The 13,613-nt window shown below is 47.7% G+C and overlaps 1 protein-coding gene and 1 non-coding gene across 19 annotated transcripts in view; both read left to right on the forward strand.

Moving 5' to 3' along the window:
- The window catches only part of CSGALNACT1 (chondroitin sulfate N-acetylgalactosaminyltransferase 1), a 321,780-nt gene that overhangs the window by 257,816 nt on the left and 50,351 nt on the right, over positions 1-13,613 (forward strand). The gene's annotated exons all lie outside the window — the stretch shown is intronic.
- On the forward strand, positions 2,365-2,531 carry LOC133050675 (U1 spliceosomal RNA). Its single transcript, XR_009691659.1, has one exon. It is a non-coding gene; the product is annotated as a U1 spliceosomal RNA (small nuclear RNA).

Consider the following 13,613-nt stretch of genomic DNA (forward strand, 5'->3'; position numbering starts at 1 on the left):
CTGGAAACTGTCTGTCAATGAGTCACCGCAGCTGAGAGATAACAGCTCGGCTTTGCTTCCCAAGGGAAAGGTTCCTAGCAAGAAGATAGAAGGGGAGAGTTTCTGTTTGTTTTAAATTTAAAATGAGAGGTACTCAGCGTTGTTTTTTTTTTTTTTTTTTCAGTGAATGGGTTATTCTTTTTTAAATTTTGTTTATTTACTTTTGGCTGGGCTGGGCCTCCGTCGCTGCAGTCTTTTCTCTAGTTGGCACGGGTCGGCTCTGCTCTCCAGCTTCCGCAGTCAGGCTTCTCGTTGCAGAGCATGGGCTCTGGGGTGGTCGCACTGCAGTAGGTGTGGGCTCAGGTTAGTTGCCCCTCAGCCTGTGGAATCTTCCCAGAGGATCGAACTCGTGTCCCCTGAATTGGAAGGCGGATTCTTAACCACTGGACCCCCAGGGAAGTCCTCGACTCCTTCATAGGGCTAGAGAAAGATGAATTTGTCGAGGGAGCCGGTGAAAACCCAAGATGGGGTATTTGGCCGCACCCCCATGACCTCCTCTTTCACGACACCCGTGTCCTGTGATGGCTAAGCTTTCTGCGTCCCGCACCAGCCTGAGTGGAGGGCCCACTTCTCCTATCCCTCTGTAGCCCTGACACTTAAGTGGAGTCTCTGGTACATAGGTGCTGGTGATGTCTGTTGAATGAATACATGAACGCATAGCAGCAGGGATTGGCCTGCACGGGAGGAAGGAGAAAGCTTCCTTTGAGATGGAGAAGAGGGTGGCTCTGCAGTGTGATGAGTCAAGTTTTGCTCATTTGATTTTTTCGTCTGAGAGAGTGACTAGGAATTTAAGGTCTGAACATAAAAATAAGCACTGTACTTACTATTCAGTAAATGACAGTGATGATTTCATGTGACGCTTTTATTCATCTGTATCTCTGTGTTTGAGTCTTTAAAGTAGAAAGCTAATTTAAGGTGCGTTTGACCTTTCTCTTGTAGTAACCATCCCTGTTCACGCCCGTGGTCCATCTCCCCCCTCTTCCAGGGACACCTCACCCTCTGCTTCTCGGCGCTCTCTCTGCTGTTAACCCGTCTCTGGTGACCTGGCCCCCGTCGCTCGTCTCTATGCTTCACATGTACGGGATGCATTTTCTGCCCTTTAAAGGGGAGCCAGTGTCTTTTCTTGGACATATTTGCAATCACAGCTGCATGTAATTAGTTTTTACAATCTCGGTCTACGTAAAGTGCAAACCCTCCCATTCTGCCGTGATTCATGGGCAGGGAAAAGAGCTCTGCATCAGTTACTGTGTATGTGTGTGTGTGTGTGTGTGTGTGTCTGTGTGTGTATATGTGTGTGCGTGTCTGTGTGTGTCTCTGTGTGTATGCGTGTATGTGTGTGTGTCTGTGTATGTGTATGTCTGTGTGTGTGTGTGTGTGTATATGTGTGTGTCTGTGTGTGTGTGTCTCTGTGTGTGTCTGTGTGTGTGTGTTTGTGTGTGTATATGTGTGTATGTGTCTGTGTGTGTGTCTGTGTGTGTGTGTGTGTATGTGTGCGTCTGTGTGTGTCTGTGTGTGTGTCTTCCCCACTCATCCAGCAGGCCCTTCTCCGACGCCAGCTGGGTGTCCTGCAGTTCAGCTCAGTTCTGATACCACCTACCTGGAGGTACATCAGGTTGCACGGGTGTAAAGGGCTCACTCCCACAAGACTGCCACTTTCCCCGATTTCAGACCCCAGGTTATCACCCGTGCTTCTGACCAACCAGCTGTAGGCTGGAGGTTCCAACGTCCCCTTCCGGATTCAGTTAATTTCCTAGAGCAGCTCACAGAACTCAGAGAGACCTTTTGCTCGATTGCTGGTTTTTTTTGGAAGGATGTGTTGGAGGTTGCTGATGAGCATCCGGGTTGGAGCCGTCTGTAGAGCAGGCATGTGGGGAGAGGGGAGCTCCCCTGATCTCTCTGGGTCCCACCCGCCAGCCAGCATCTCCACCTGTTCACCAGCCTGGATGCTCTCGGAACCCCCATGCCTCTGGGATCTTTATGGAGGTGTTATCACACAGGCCTGATGGATTGTTAACTCCACTCCCAGCCCTTTTCCAGAGAATGTGGGGTGGGGCTGAAAACTCCCAAGCTTCTAGTCACAACTCTGTCTTTCCATTGACCAGCCCCCAACCAGCAGCCCACCCAGAGTCACCTCAACAGAACAAAAGATGCGCCTGTCACCCAGGACATCCCAAGGGTCCCCGGGAACCAGGGCAGAGACCAATATACATTTTCCACAGTGTCACAGTTGGGAATGTGTATTAGACTATCCCATCCTTCTGCTGGCTTCTTTCATGAGTTTGGCTTGGAGCCTGGCTACCTGGATTTAGATCTCAGCTGAGCCGTTTAGCTAACTGGCATGGGAAATGCTGTGAGCACGAAGCTGGCTTTTCCCAGGGCGTGTGGCTTATCCATGACAGTTTGGTTGTGCTGACCCCTGTGAGTTCCCCAAATGTGGGAGACTCGGCTGCATACTTTGTGGTAGTGGGGGACTGCGTGGGCACTTTGCCCTGTAAAGAGAAAAAAGAGTGACTTTCACTCACTCTGTCTGCACAGTGAGTGAGTGAGAAGTCGCTCAGTCGTGTCCAACTCTTTGCAACCCCGTAGACTGTAGCCCGCCAGGCTCCTCCATCCATGGAATTCTCCAGGCAAGAATACTGGAGTGGGTAGCCATTCCCTTCTCCAGGGGATCTTCCTGACCCAGGGATCAAACCTGGGTCTCCTGCACTACAGGCAAGATTCTTTACCACTGAGCCACCAAGTGGACATTACTAATACCTCATGGGATTGTCTCACGGGATATATGGGTTCATACAGATAATACTTTTATAGCAGCCCCCAGCACAGTCAGTGTTAATTATTACTACTATTTTTGTTATTTGTTGGTAGGCCTGGGGGAGGCATTTTTATAGCCCCAGACGTCTTTTAGACTCCTTCCCTGGCTTCTTAACACTCTTCTGAATTATAATTAATTTTCCCTAAGACACAACAGTTGTGGTAAGTTCATTTCCCTTTCTTGACCCATCTCCAAAATGCCATTTAATATAAGCAAAGTTAAAAGTTTTCCAGGAAAGAAGTTTTGAAAAGTTCTCCTCACAAAGTTAGAGTTCGGTTCTAACCCAGTTATTAATATTGTGGTTATCGGCGGTCACATTTCAGTGTCTGTATTAAGTAGACTAATCGTAGTTTTGTGCGCGCTGTGTCTGTTGATGTAAGAGAGTGTCTCTTGGGAAGTGTATAATGTAGGGAATTTTGAACCTGGGATGACTATCAGTATTCACATTTATTTCAGCACATCTTAGAATGTGAGTTTTCCTTCTTTCTTGTTCCTGCCTTGGGGCCGCCGTGTTCCATTTTTTTTCTTTCTCTCTTCTTTTTTAATTTTCATTTTAATTGGAGGCTAATTACTTTACAATATTGTGGTGCTTTTATTCTCAAGCCCCAAGCCTCCTGTGGCTGGGAGTGCAACGATTTCACAATCCCTGCAGTGTCTTCCTCTCGGGCGATGGAGGCAGGGGAAGGGTCTCGCGGTTGGCTGGCGAGTGAAAAGGCAGTTCTGTGCTGAGAACTCCGAGCGGCAGACGAGGACGATGCCCCGTGGCGGAAGCTGCAGGCTTGTTAGTGCTGTGACTTCATGCCTGCTGGCGTTTACTTGTAGAGTAGCGGGGTCCTTCAAAGCCCGCCCGTTTTTCTTGTCTGAGATTTCACCCATCATTCTTACTGACTTTCCGCTCATCATGTTGACTGTGATTTAGATGCTCGTTTCTCTGGCCCCAGACTCACTTGTTCTGCCTTTGAACTTGGTGCAGACTCTGTCATGACCTTGCACGTGGTGGTCCCCCCTGCCTTGGTAGGGTGGGAGGACCCTGTCCTCACTCCTGTCACAGAAACTGGATGTCCAGTGCCCTTGGGACCTGGGACCCGTGGGACCGAGCAGGAGCAGAAATAAAGGAAACTCATCCTTTTCTTTCTGGACCCACAGCTACCACTGGGAGGTGGAATGGTCATCTCTTTGGGGGTGTCGGTTGGAGTGAAATTGTCTTTCTAAAGCAATACTGTGTTTTAGGATATAGTTGATTTCATAGTGCTTTTCAAATATCAACCCAGTAAATAAGTCTCTGGGGGCAGATCGTGAGTAAATCTTAAAGCACAAGCTTTCGGGAATAAAATTTAAGCTCTTTAGAGTTGTCAGCTTGAGGGGAGGGATAAAATGAGATAATCCTTCAGAAAGGAAGCATCATACGGAAAGTGTGAGCTGGCGTCTGAATGTAGGTTAACTTTCTTCCCCAGAAATAACGGTGAAAGGATGCCTCTTCACCGCAGCTTCCTGAGAGGATGTGTGGTGAATCCTGAGGCTCTCACATGGGTATTAGCAGCAGCAGCCTGTCAGCTCCCGCTCCGTGCCGGGCGCCATCCTGGACACTGGGGGCCGTCCTGGGCACTGGGGGCCCCGGAAGTGCAAACCCAGACAGAGTCTGGCTCATGGAGTTTTACCTTCCAGTTGGGGAAGAGAGTAAATATAAGCCTGAAGGAGCAGATCACACAGCAAGAGGAAAGATGGGTTCCTTTATCAGGGAAAAATAAAGGTGCTGTGGCTCAGATGGGAAAGAATCTGCCTGCAGTGTGGCAGAACCTGGGTTCAGTCCCAGGGTCAGGACGATCCCCTGGAGGAGGAGATGGCAACCCACCCCGGTATTCCTGCCTAGAGAATCTCATGCACAGAGGAGCCTGGCGGGTCACAAAGAATCGGACACGACTGAGCAACGAACATGCACATACAAGTTGTGGTGGGGGGTGGTGCTTCGGGGAGAACACTTCAGTCTGAAATACAGTGATCAGATGAGGTCGTGCTGGGGTGTGACAGATGGACAGAAGTGTGGAGATGGCGAGGGAGCTGGGCCTTCATACACCTGGGGGGGTTGTCTAGAGAGGAGAGGTGGGGCACTGGCTCATCCCGGGAGCCTGCCAGGTGCCCGGGGTGGGGACAGTGTGGGCTGGACAGAGATGTTGGGGAAGAGAGGGGAGATGGAGCCAGCAGTGGGTTGGGGGGGGTGCATATCTCATGGACCACTGTGGGGACTTACTTTACATGCTTCAATGAAACGGGGAGATCCTGGCTGGTTTTGAGCTGAGGGGGTAACATGATCTGACTTAAATTTTGGAAGGGTGATTTTGGATGCTGTGTGGGGAGCAGACCATGGGGCGGGTGGAAGCCGGGCAACCTCTCCGGGGCTGTTACAGGGACTATGCACAGGTGGTGTGGCTGGACCACTGGGAGATGCTTGGCAGTGGTCAGATGCTGGGCGTGTTTTGAGGATGGAGCCAGCGTGTTTGCCAGTGGATGGATGAGCAAGATGGGGGAGTCGGGGGTGATGCTGGGAACTTGAGCCTGAGCATCCAGGGGACGCGTTGCTGTCAACAGAGGTGGGCAGACTCTGGGCAGAGCATATGCATGCCTGTGTGTGCATGTGCACGCACGTGTGTGTGTGTGTGTGTGTGTGTTTTGGGGGTGGGTGGGTAGAGGGGTCTATTTTGTGTCTTTCTCATGTCTAAACTGTATGAAGCTCACTTTTGGAAAAAATTGTAAGTTCTCCGATTAGATTTCCTGAACAAGTGCACACCCTTGTGCACACGCACATGATATCCTCGGGGAAAGTGGGTCCCGTGTAACTGGTGGTGGCCATCACTGGTCCCGGGACTGCAGGGCAGGGACCATCAATGGAGGAGGGGCTTAAACAACAGGCGTTTATTTTCTCACAAATCGGGAGGCTGGAAGTCCAAGATCAAGGTGTGGGCAGGTTTGGTTTCTTCCAAACACTTTATCATTGGCCTGCAGACGGCTGCCCCTACTGGGTCTGCCTGTGGTCTTCTCCGCACACATGTATCCCTGGTGCCTCTGTGTGTCCTGACCTCCTCATCTTATAAGGGAACCAGTCAGATTGGATTAGGACCCCCTAACAGCCTCACGGGGTCATGATCACCTCTTTAGAGTTTGTGTCTCTAAATATAGCACTTTCTGAGATGCTCTGGGTGGTTAGCCTACGAATTTTTGGAGGACAAAATTCAGCTGCTAATGTTGGTCTTCTTTGACATCTGGGAATCTGAAGGGGTGTCATTGGAATGTTTTGCCTGTGTGCACTTGTTTGTGCCGAGTCCCTTGGTTGTGTCTGAGTCTTTGCAACCCTGTGGACCGTAGCCTTCCTGGCTCCTTGTCCATGGGATTCTCCAGGCAGGAATGCTGGAGTGAGTTGCCATTTTCTCCTCCAGGGGATCTTCCTGACCCAGGGATTAAACCTGCATCTCTTGTGTCTCCTGCATTGGCAGGCAGACTCTTTACCACTGCCCCACCTGGAAATGACCCCTGAAATGAGATTGTTGATAATATCCCTCATGTTAAAGGACAAAACATTGAAATAAATGGTCCTGCTGTGTGTATTCATTTCACTCAGGACTCTGCTAAGAGCTTATGATGCATGAGGCTTTGAAACAGAGAGGAGTGAGAGCGTTCTCCTCGTCCCGCTGGGCAGCCCCGTCCACAGGTGACCCGGCAGGAGGCTGGAAAGGAACAGCTAGGGAAACTGGCAGAGAAGTAGGAGAACGTGGTTCCTTGAAAGCCAAGGAACGGAGGTGTTTTCAATGGAGAGAGTTGGCATTCACAAGCCTCAACTACTAACAGTTGAGACATGAATGAGAGTGAAGACAGAATTAGTGCGAAAACCGAAGTATCCCGATTTCACAATACGGGAAAAATGGGAGAAAAAGAAGAAATCCAGCTGTATCAGATTAGTAACACTGACAGAACCAGGGGCCCGCCTGCAGGTGCCCAGACGGCTGGCCCACACGCCACCCTGACCACTGGCTCTCACCGTGACAGTCTGCACCCCCTAGTGGGTGTCATTCACAAGACCGTCACCCTGCGGGGTGGGTGTTCACAAGCCGAATTGCACGTTGTAAACACGTTGGATGAGCCATCTCCTGACGTTCAGTGTGTCCTCCTGCCCCCAGGGTTCCCCCTCCATTTCTTCTCACAGAAAGATCCACCAGTCACACACTGACAACCCAAAGTAGACTTTAGTTTTATTTTTTAAGATTTTTTAATGTGGACTATTTTGAAAATCTTTATTGAATTTGTTGCGGCGTTGTTTCTGTTGTTTATGTTTTGGATTTTTTTTTTTTTTTGGCCACGGGCATGTGGGATCTTAGCTGCCTGACCAGGGATTGAACCCACAACCCCTGCGTTGGAAGGTGAAGTCTTAGGTACTGCACTGCCCGGGAAGTGTCCCCTAAAGTGGATTTTATCAAATGGGGAAAACAGGGCATCTCGAGTCCCTTACTGGTGCACCACGCCCTGCATGGCCCTTTTAAGGACAACAGGCGCCGAGGGTGGGAGGCTCCTTTGGTATCAGGCTTGTTTGCAGGGTTCAGGCTCACACCAGGCCTCTGCAGCCGGAATGCTCCTTTCCTGGTGCTGTTCAGAGTGAGGCGTCAGAGTGCTTCAGGGTGGAGAAGGTCTTCCCTCACCTGCTAGAACTGCTCTGCAGCGCAGCGCTGGGCTCCGGCGACGGCCTCGCGGGGTGTGGGAACCCCTGTGTGTGGAAGCCTTGGGATTGCAGTCTCTAAAGCATGCTTCCTGGCCTCTGCTGCACTGTGCGGTCTCTTGGGGTGTCCCAGCTGCACTCATTGAATCAGGATCTCTGGGGCCGGGGCCGGGGCAGCCCCTGGGGGATGCTGATGAGAGCAGGTGCATACGTGAGCTGCTGCCCTGATGGAGATGCCAGCCCTAGAGCTGAGACAGCCTTACAGGTAGTTCTCAAGGCTGTGCCTGCCCTGGCACGGGTCTCTGAAAGTTGTGATTCTCCAGGTGGAATATTATGAAACGTGCTTGACCTCCTCTCTGTAACCAGCACGTGACCTTCATCTGGGGGGAACCAAAGTCATTCTTCTTCCTTTCCTTCTCCCCAAATAAGATTCTGGCTCACACTCACTGAGCGCTTATAGGGCTTTGTGTATTAAGTGCTGTATATGTACTTCAGTCCTCACAAGGACCCTGGAGACAGGCCTTCATTGCAATCATGTGTATTTGCAAGCGAGGACACAGGGGCAAAGAAAGCTGCAGTCATCTGCCCAGAATTACACGGCTGGTGCTTGAACCCAGGTGCCCTGGCTTTGGCGCCCTGCCTCCATCCACGGAGAGAAAGCCAAGCACCGATTCACTCAGCAGGTATTTACAGGCCCCTGCAGCATGCCAGGCCCTTACTCACACTTTCATTGTGAATTAGGGGCAGCTTAACAGATAACAGGCCTGTGTAATGCTCTCAGAAACACATGACTGAAAATCAATTTCAAGATAATTATTCTTGCTTGATGTCCTATAACACTTAACTATTTAATTGACTGTATTTTGTTTTACTCTCTCTGAGATGCCCTCTTTAGCCTGTGGATTACTTAGATGGGTGTTGTTTGATTTCTGAGTGTTTGGAGATTTCCTTGTCTTTCTGTTACTCGTTTCTCCTTTGAATTCATTATGATCAGAGAACACACCCTATATAATTTCAGTTCTTTTCAGATTGTTGGTTTGTTTATGGCCCAAGATATAGGCTATCTTGTTGAAAGTTCCGTGGGCTTCAAAAATAGACATGTCATGCTTTTGTTGGGTGGGGTATTCTGCACATATTGGTTAGATCCTGTTGGTTGACGCTGTTGTTCACCTCTTCTGTATCCTTTCTGATTTGTGTCTAGTAGTTCGGTAAGTTGCTGACGAGGGGACCAAAGTCTCCAACCATAATTGTGGAATTGTTGGTTTCCCTTTTCAGCTTTCTTGGTTTTTGCTCCATGTGTTTTGAGACTCTGTTGTTCGATGCATGTGCATTTAGGATCATTATGTCTTCCTGATGGAATGATCCCTTTATTATTTGACAATGTTCCTCTTTGTCTCAAGGACGTTTCTTTGTTCTCAAGTCTGTTTTATCTTTTTAAATGAATTAGGCTGTGTTGGGTCTTAGTTCCGACATGCAGGATCATTGCTGTGTCACTTGGGATCTTTCACCGCGGCACATGGACTCTCTAGATACAGCGTGGGATTCAGTAATTGCAGCACGCAGGCTTAGTTACTCCACGGCCTGTGGGGTCTTAGTTCCCTGGCCAGGGATTGAACGCACGTCCCCTGCATTGCAAGGCGGATTCTCAGCCACTGGAAAAAGTCCAACCACTGGAGTTTCTAAGAAAAGTCCCCCTACTTTATCTTACACGGCCCCTCCTGTTTCACTAATGTTTGCATGATATGTCTTTCTTCATCCTTTTCCTTTCAGTTTATATGTGTCATTTTGTCAAATCTGAAGTGAGTTTCTTGTAGATAGCTGTCCTTGTGTTTCTTTTTTTAATCCACTCTACCAATCTCCTTTTTAAAATTGATATATTTAGGCCACTTAGAGTTAAGGTAATTAAGTTAGAGTTTGTCTCCCAAGTTAACAGCGTAACAGTTTGCATAACATACATAACCAAGGTACATTTTCTTTTGGAGAGTTCACCAAGAGATGAAATTAAGAACAGTTATCGCTGGGTACTTGCCCGAGGTCTCTTTGTGTGATTTTTATGCCCGTGTGTCATGGGGGACATCAGTAACAGCAAGCCAGAGCGGCTGGCAGTGCTTGCGTCTGCTCGCGGCGACTGGCGTGGTGTGTTTTTGTGTTTACAGGCCCGTATTCCTTGCTCTCGCTCCATTATTACTGCTGTGTTGCAAACGGTCCTAGAATTTAGTAGCTTTTGATCCCCACCTTCACATGCTAATGGACTCTGTGGGTCCACAGTTCAGAAAGGACCTCTGGGATCTAATGCCTGATGATCTGAAGTAGATGGAACTCATGTAATAATAATGGGAATAAAGTGCACAATAAATGTGATGTGCCTGAATCATCTCGAAAACATCTCCCCTGTCTGTGCAAAAGCTCTCTTCCAGGAGATCGGTCCCTGGTGCCAAAAGGGTCGGGGACCACTGATCTCAGGTGTCATTTAGAATGTGCCACCTCGCGGAGTGACCGACCAGGCTCAGGCTCAGCGTCCTGAGTGGGTTGTTCTGTTGGATGGGATGCTCCTGCCGTGACAGGCCTCAGAGCCCCCAACAACTGGTGCTAAGTTGTCTGTTCGTGTGCTCCTCATCTCAGAGGAAAAGCACCTTCCCTTCCTTACTGCGATCAAGCCAACGCATGTCCATGTCTGTTTCTAAGGATGGGGAGGAACGTGTGTCTTAGGGTGTATTCTTCCCCAGAAAAGCTGATCTCAGTGGGTTTTCCTTCAAAACATTCTGGTGATGAGAATATACTTTTTTTTTTTAAAGCTTTAAACTGTTATACTTTAACTCTAGAGATTATCCAAAAAAAAATAAAAGGAAATCTACAAACTGGGATCCAAATAAAACCAACCGGCTGTGTGGTGGCAACTAGCCCGACCTTGGCGAGAGTCCCAGGCATGGGAGACCCACGACCCGCCTAGCTCCCACCCGGCCTTAAGACCGTCCAGTTTTCTGCATGGACATGTCCTCCCTTCTCCACTTGCCTCTCGGGCAGTGTCCCCCATCCCCTGGCATCGCCAGGGGCTTCTTGCCACACCCCTGACCACATGTGCTCCAGGCAGCCCCGGGTGTCATTCATCTTCGGGGCTCCAGTCTGTTACCGTGATGGACGGTGCATATTAGGGGACCATGGGGAGAAGGAGCCGCGGGATTGATGGCTCTCAGACACATAACCCATCACTCACTAGCCTTCTGCGCCCGTGGCCCTGGAGGGTTTGCCAGAGACGATTTGTTATTCAGATTTCGTTTAAAATGCTCCCAAAGTTTGGGCCACAGCTCCAGACTTTATCGCATAATGAAGAAGAGGTTCAAAGAGAAAAACAAGAGCATTGGGGTCTGGAGAGTGCTTTCCGTGTGGGTTTTCCAAGCTGCTGTGGTCCTAGTTCCTGTCTCTTTCTGTGACGCTGGAAGTAGCAGGGGTCACAAGCAAGCAACTGGCCTGGGGTCTCTGAACACGGCCCCCTCTCCGCAGAGCTCCATCGACTCCAAGGTAGTTCCGATTTCACTGCCTAACGTTTGTACCCGTTTCAGGTAAACCAGTCATCCTGCAATTTAATAGGTCTGGCAGGGGTGCCCAGGAACCTGCTTACCACTCTTTACCAGCAAAAACAAATACAGGCCAATCGATCTCTGTTTTGGTAGAGAGCGGTGACTTGTGTGTCGGCTCTCTTGATTCTTTTGCTCTTCAGCTCGCTGTGGTTTATCTGTCATGAGAAAGCCCCAGGTAAATATACATACTTCCTCCGGGCGTCCAGTGGTTCAATGTTACAGTCTCTCTGTGAAGCTAAAATCAGTTCTTACCATGGGCTAGTCAGAGGAGTTAGCCAAATGAAATAAATGCATATAGGAGGTCCAACTTCAGACTTGCCTTGAAGCACAAAGCAGTTGGTGTGGATGCTTTGTACATTGTGATTTGGTTTTTAAGACCAGGAAGTAAGACCTCAGTGTCATGAAATAGCTTAAGGTGCTACAGAGTGAGTAGTGAAGCCACGGTGAGGAAGGGGGTCCCGGGCTTAAGTGCCGCCAAGCACCGTGGCTGTCAGGACCGCGCGGGGCCTGGGCCTGTCTGTGGCGGGAAGGAGGCTGTTGTAATTGTGTTACTGATGATTGGCGTTGTAGGTGTGCCATGGAACAGGATTGTGCTAAACTGTGTGGGGGATCTGGTCAGATCAACGGTCGTAGTATCCAATAAATACAGGTTAGTTGTTTGAAAATTACGGTTGATATTATAAATGGGTTTTTTCCAAGCAATAGCTAAGAAAAATCCTATTGAAATATTGCTAAAAAATTATCTTGACTCAAATAATTATATATATTTTAATTTATGTATCACCAGACTTTTTAGCAGAATATCATATATGATGCCCAAAAGGCACATGAAAAGATGCTCAACATTGATAATTATTAGAGAAATACAAATCAAAACTACAACGAGGTATCATTTCACACCGGTTAGAATGGCCATGATCACAACGTCTACAAATAATAAATGCTGGAGAGGGTGTGGAGAAAAGGGAACCCTCCTATACTGTTGTTGGGAATGTAAATTGGTGCAGCCACTGTGGAGGGCAATAGGTAATTTCCTTAAAAGCTAAAAATAGGGCTACCATATGATCCAACAATCCCACTCCTAGGCACATATCTTGAGAAAACCATAATTCGAAAAGATACATGCACCCCTATGTTCATAGCAGCACTGTTTACAATAGCCAGGACATGGAAGCAACCTAAATGTCCATCAACAGAGGAATGGATAAAGAAGATGTGGTACATGTATATAATGGAATGTTACTCAGCCATGAAAAAGAGTGAAATAATGCCATTGGCAGCAACAGGGTTGGACCCAGAGATTATCAGACTAAATGAAGTGAGCTAGACAAGGAAAGACAGATATCATATGATATCACTTTATATACGGAATCTTTAAAAAATGGTACAAAAGAACTTATGTAGAAAAGAAATGAACCCACAGACATAGAAAATGAACTTATGGTTGCCAAAGGGGAAAGGAGGGGAAGGGATAAATTAGGAGTTGGAAATTAACATATACACACTACCATGTATAAAATAGATAACCAACAAGGATCTACTGTATAGCATAAGGAGCTATACCCAGCATTTTGTAATGACCTATAAGGGAAAAGAATCTGAAATATATATATATATATAAAATATATGCATATATAAAATGGAATCACTTTGCTGTACATCTGAAATTAACACAACATTGTAAATCAACTATACTTCAGTTAAAAAAAAATTAAAAAAGAATCCTGCTCTCTGGATCCATAGTGACTTTAAAAAATGAGTGATTGGATCCAGTTTACAAGCATGTTGGAGGTCAGTGTATGTGGCACAGCAAGAGGAGGGCTTGCCCAGGGCCGTGACCCCTATGACTAAGAGCAGTGATGCAAAAACTAATGGAGCAGAGTGGGATGATGCCATAGTAATGAGTAATGATGTCATAGGGATAAGAAGGATTATATTGTTATCATAATTACTGTTGCTGGCATCACTGAGTGCTTCCTGGGTACCAGGCATATTTGCATGTGTTAATTAATTTATTTTTCACAGCAGCCCTACAAAGAAATAGGTACTATGGTTGATCCTATTTCTTAAAAGACCTCATGATGGCTCAGCAGGTAAAAAAATCCGCCCTCAGTGCAAGAGACATGGGAGATGTGGGTTCACTCCTGGGCCAGGAAGATTCCTGGAGGAGGAAAGTGGCAGCCCCCAACAGTATTCTTGCCTGAAAAATCCCATAGACAGAGGAGTCTGGTGAGCTATAGTCCAAAGGGTCGCAGAGTCAGACACAACTGAGTGGCTAAGCATGCACACATTTCTTAAAGATGAGGAAATTGGTGTCAGGAAATCAGTCTGTGTTACCTTAACTTCAAATGTGAGGTTTTTTTCTTTTTTAAATTACAAAAGTATGATAAAATTTGCAGAACATTTGGAAAATGCACAACAAAGTTGCATATAGTTACACTACATGTAACGATTTTTAAAGTAAATTTTTAGTTGGGGT

This window comes from Dama dama, chromosome 32 (assembly GCF_033118175.1).
Source record: "Dama dama isolate Ldn47 chromosome 32, ASM3311817v1, whole genome shotgun sequence".
Taxonomy (NCBI): Eukaryota; Metazoa; Chordata; class Mammalia; order Artiodactyla; family Cervidae; genus Dama; species Dama dama.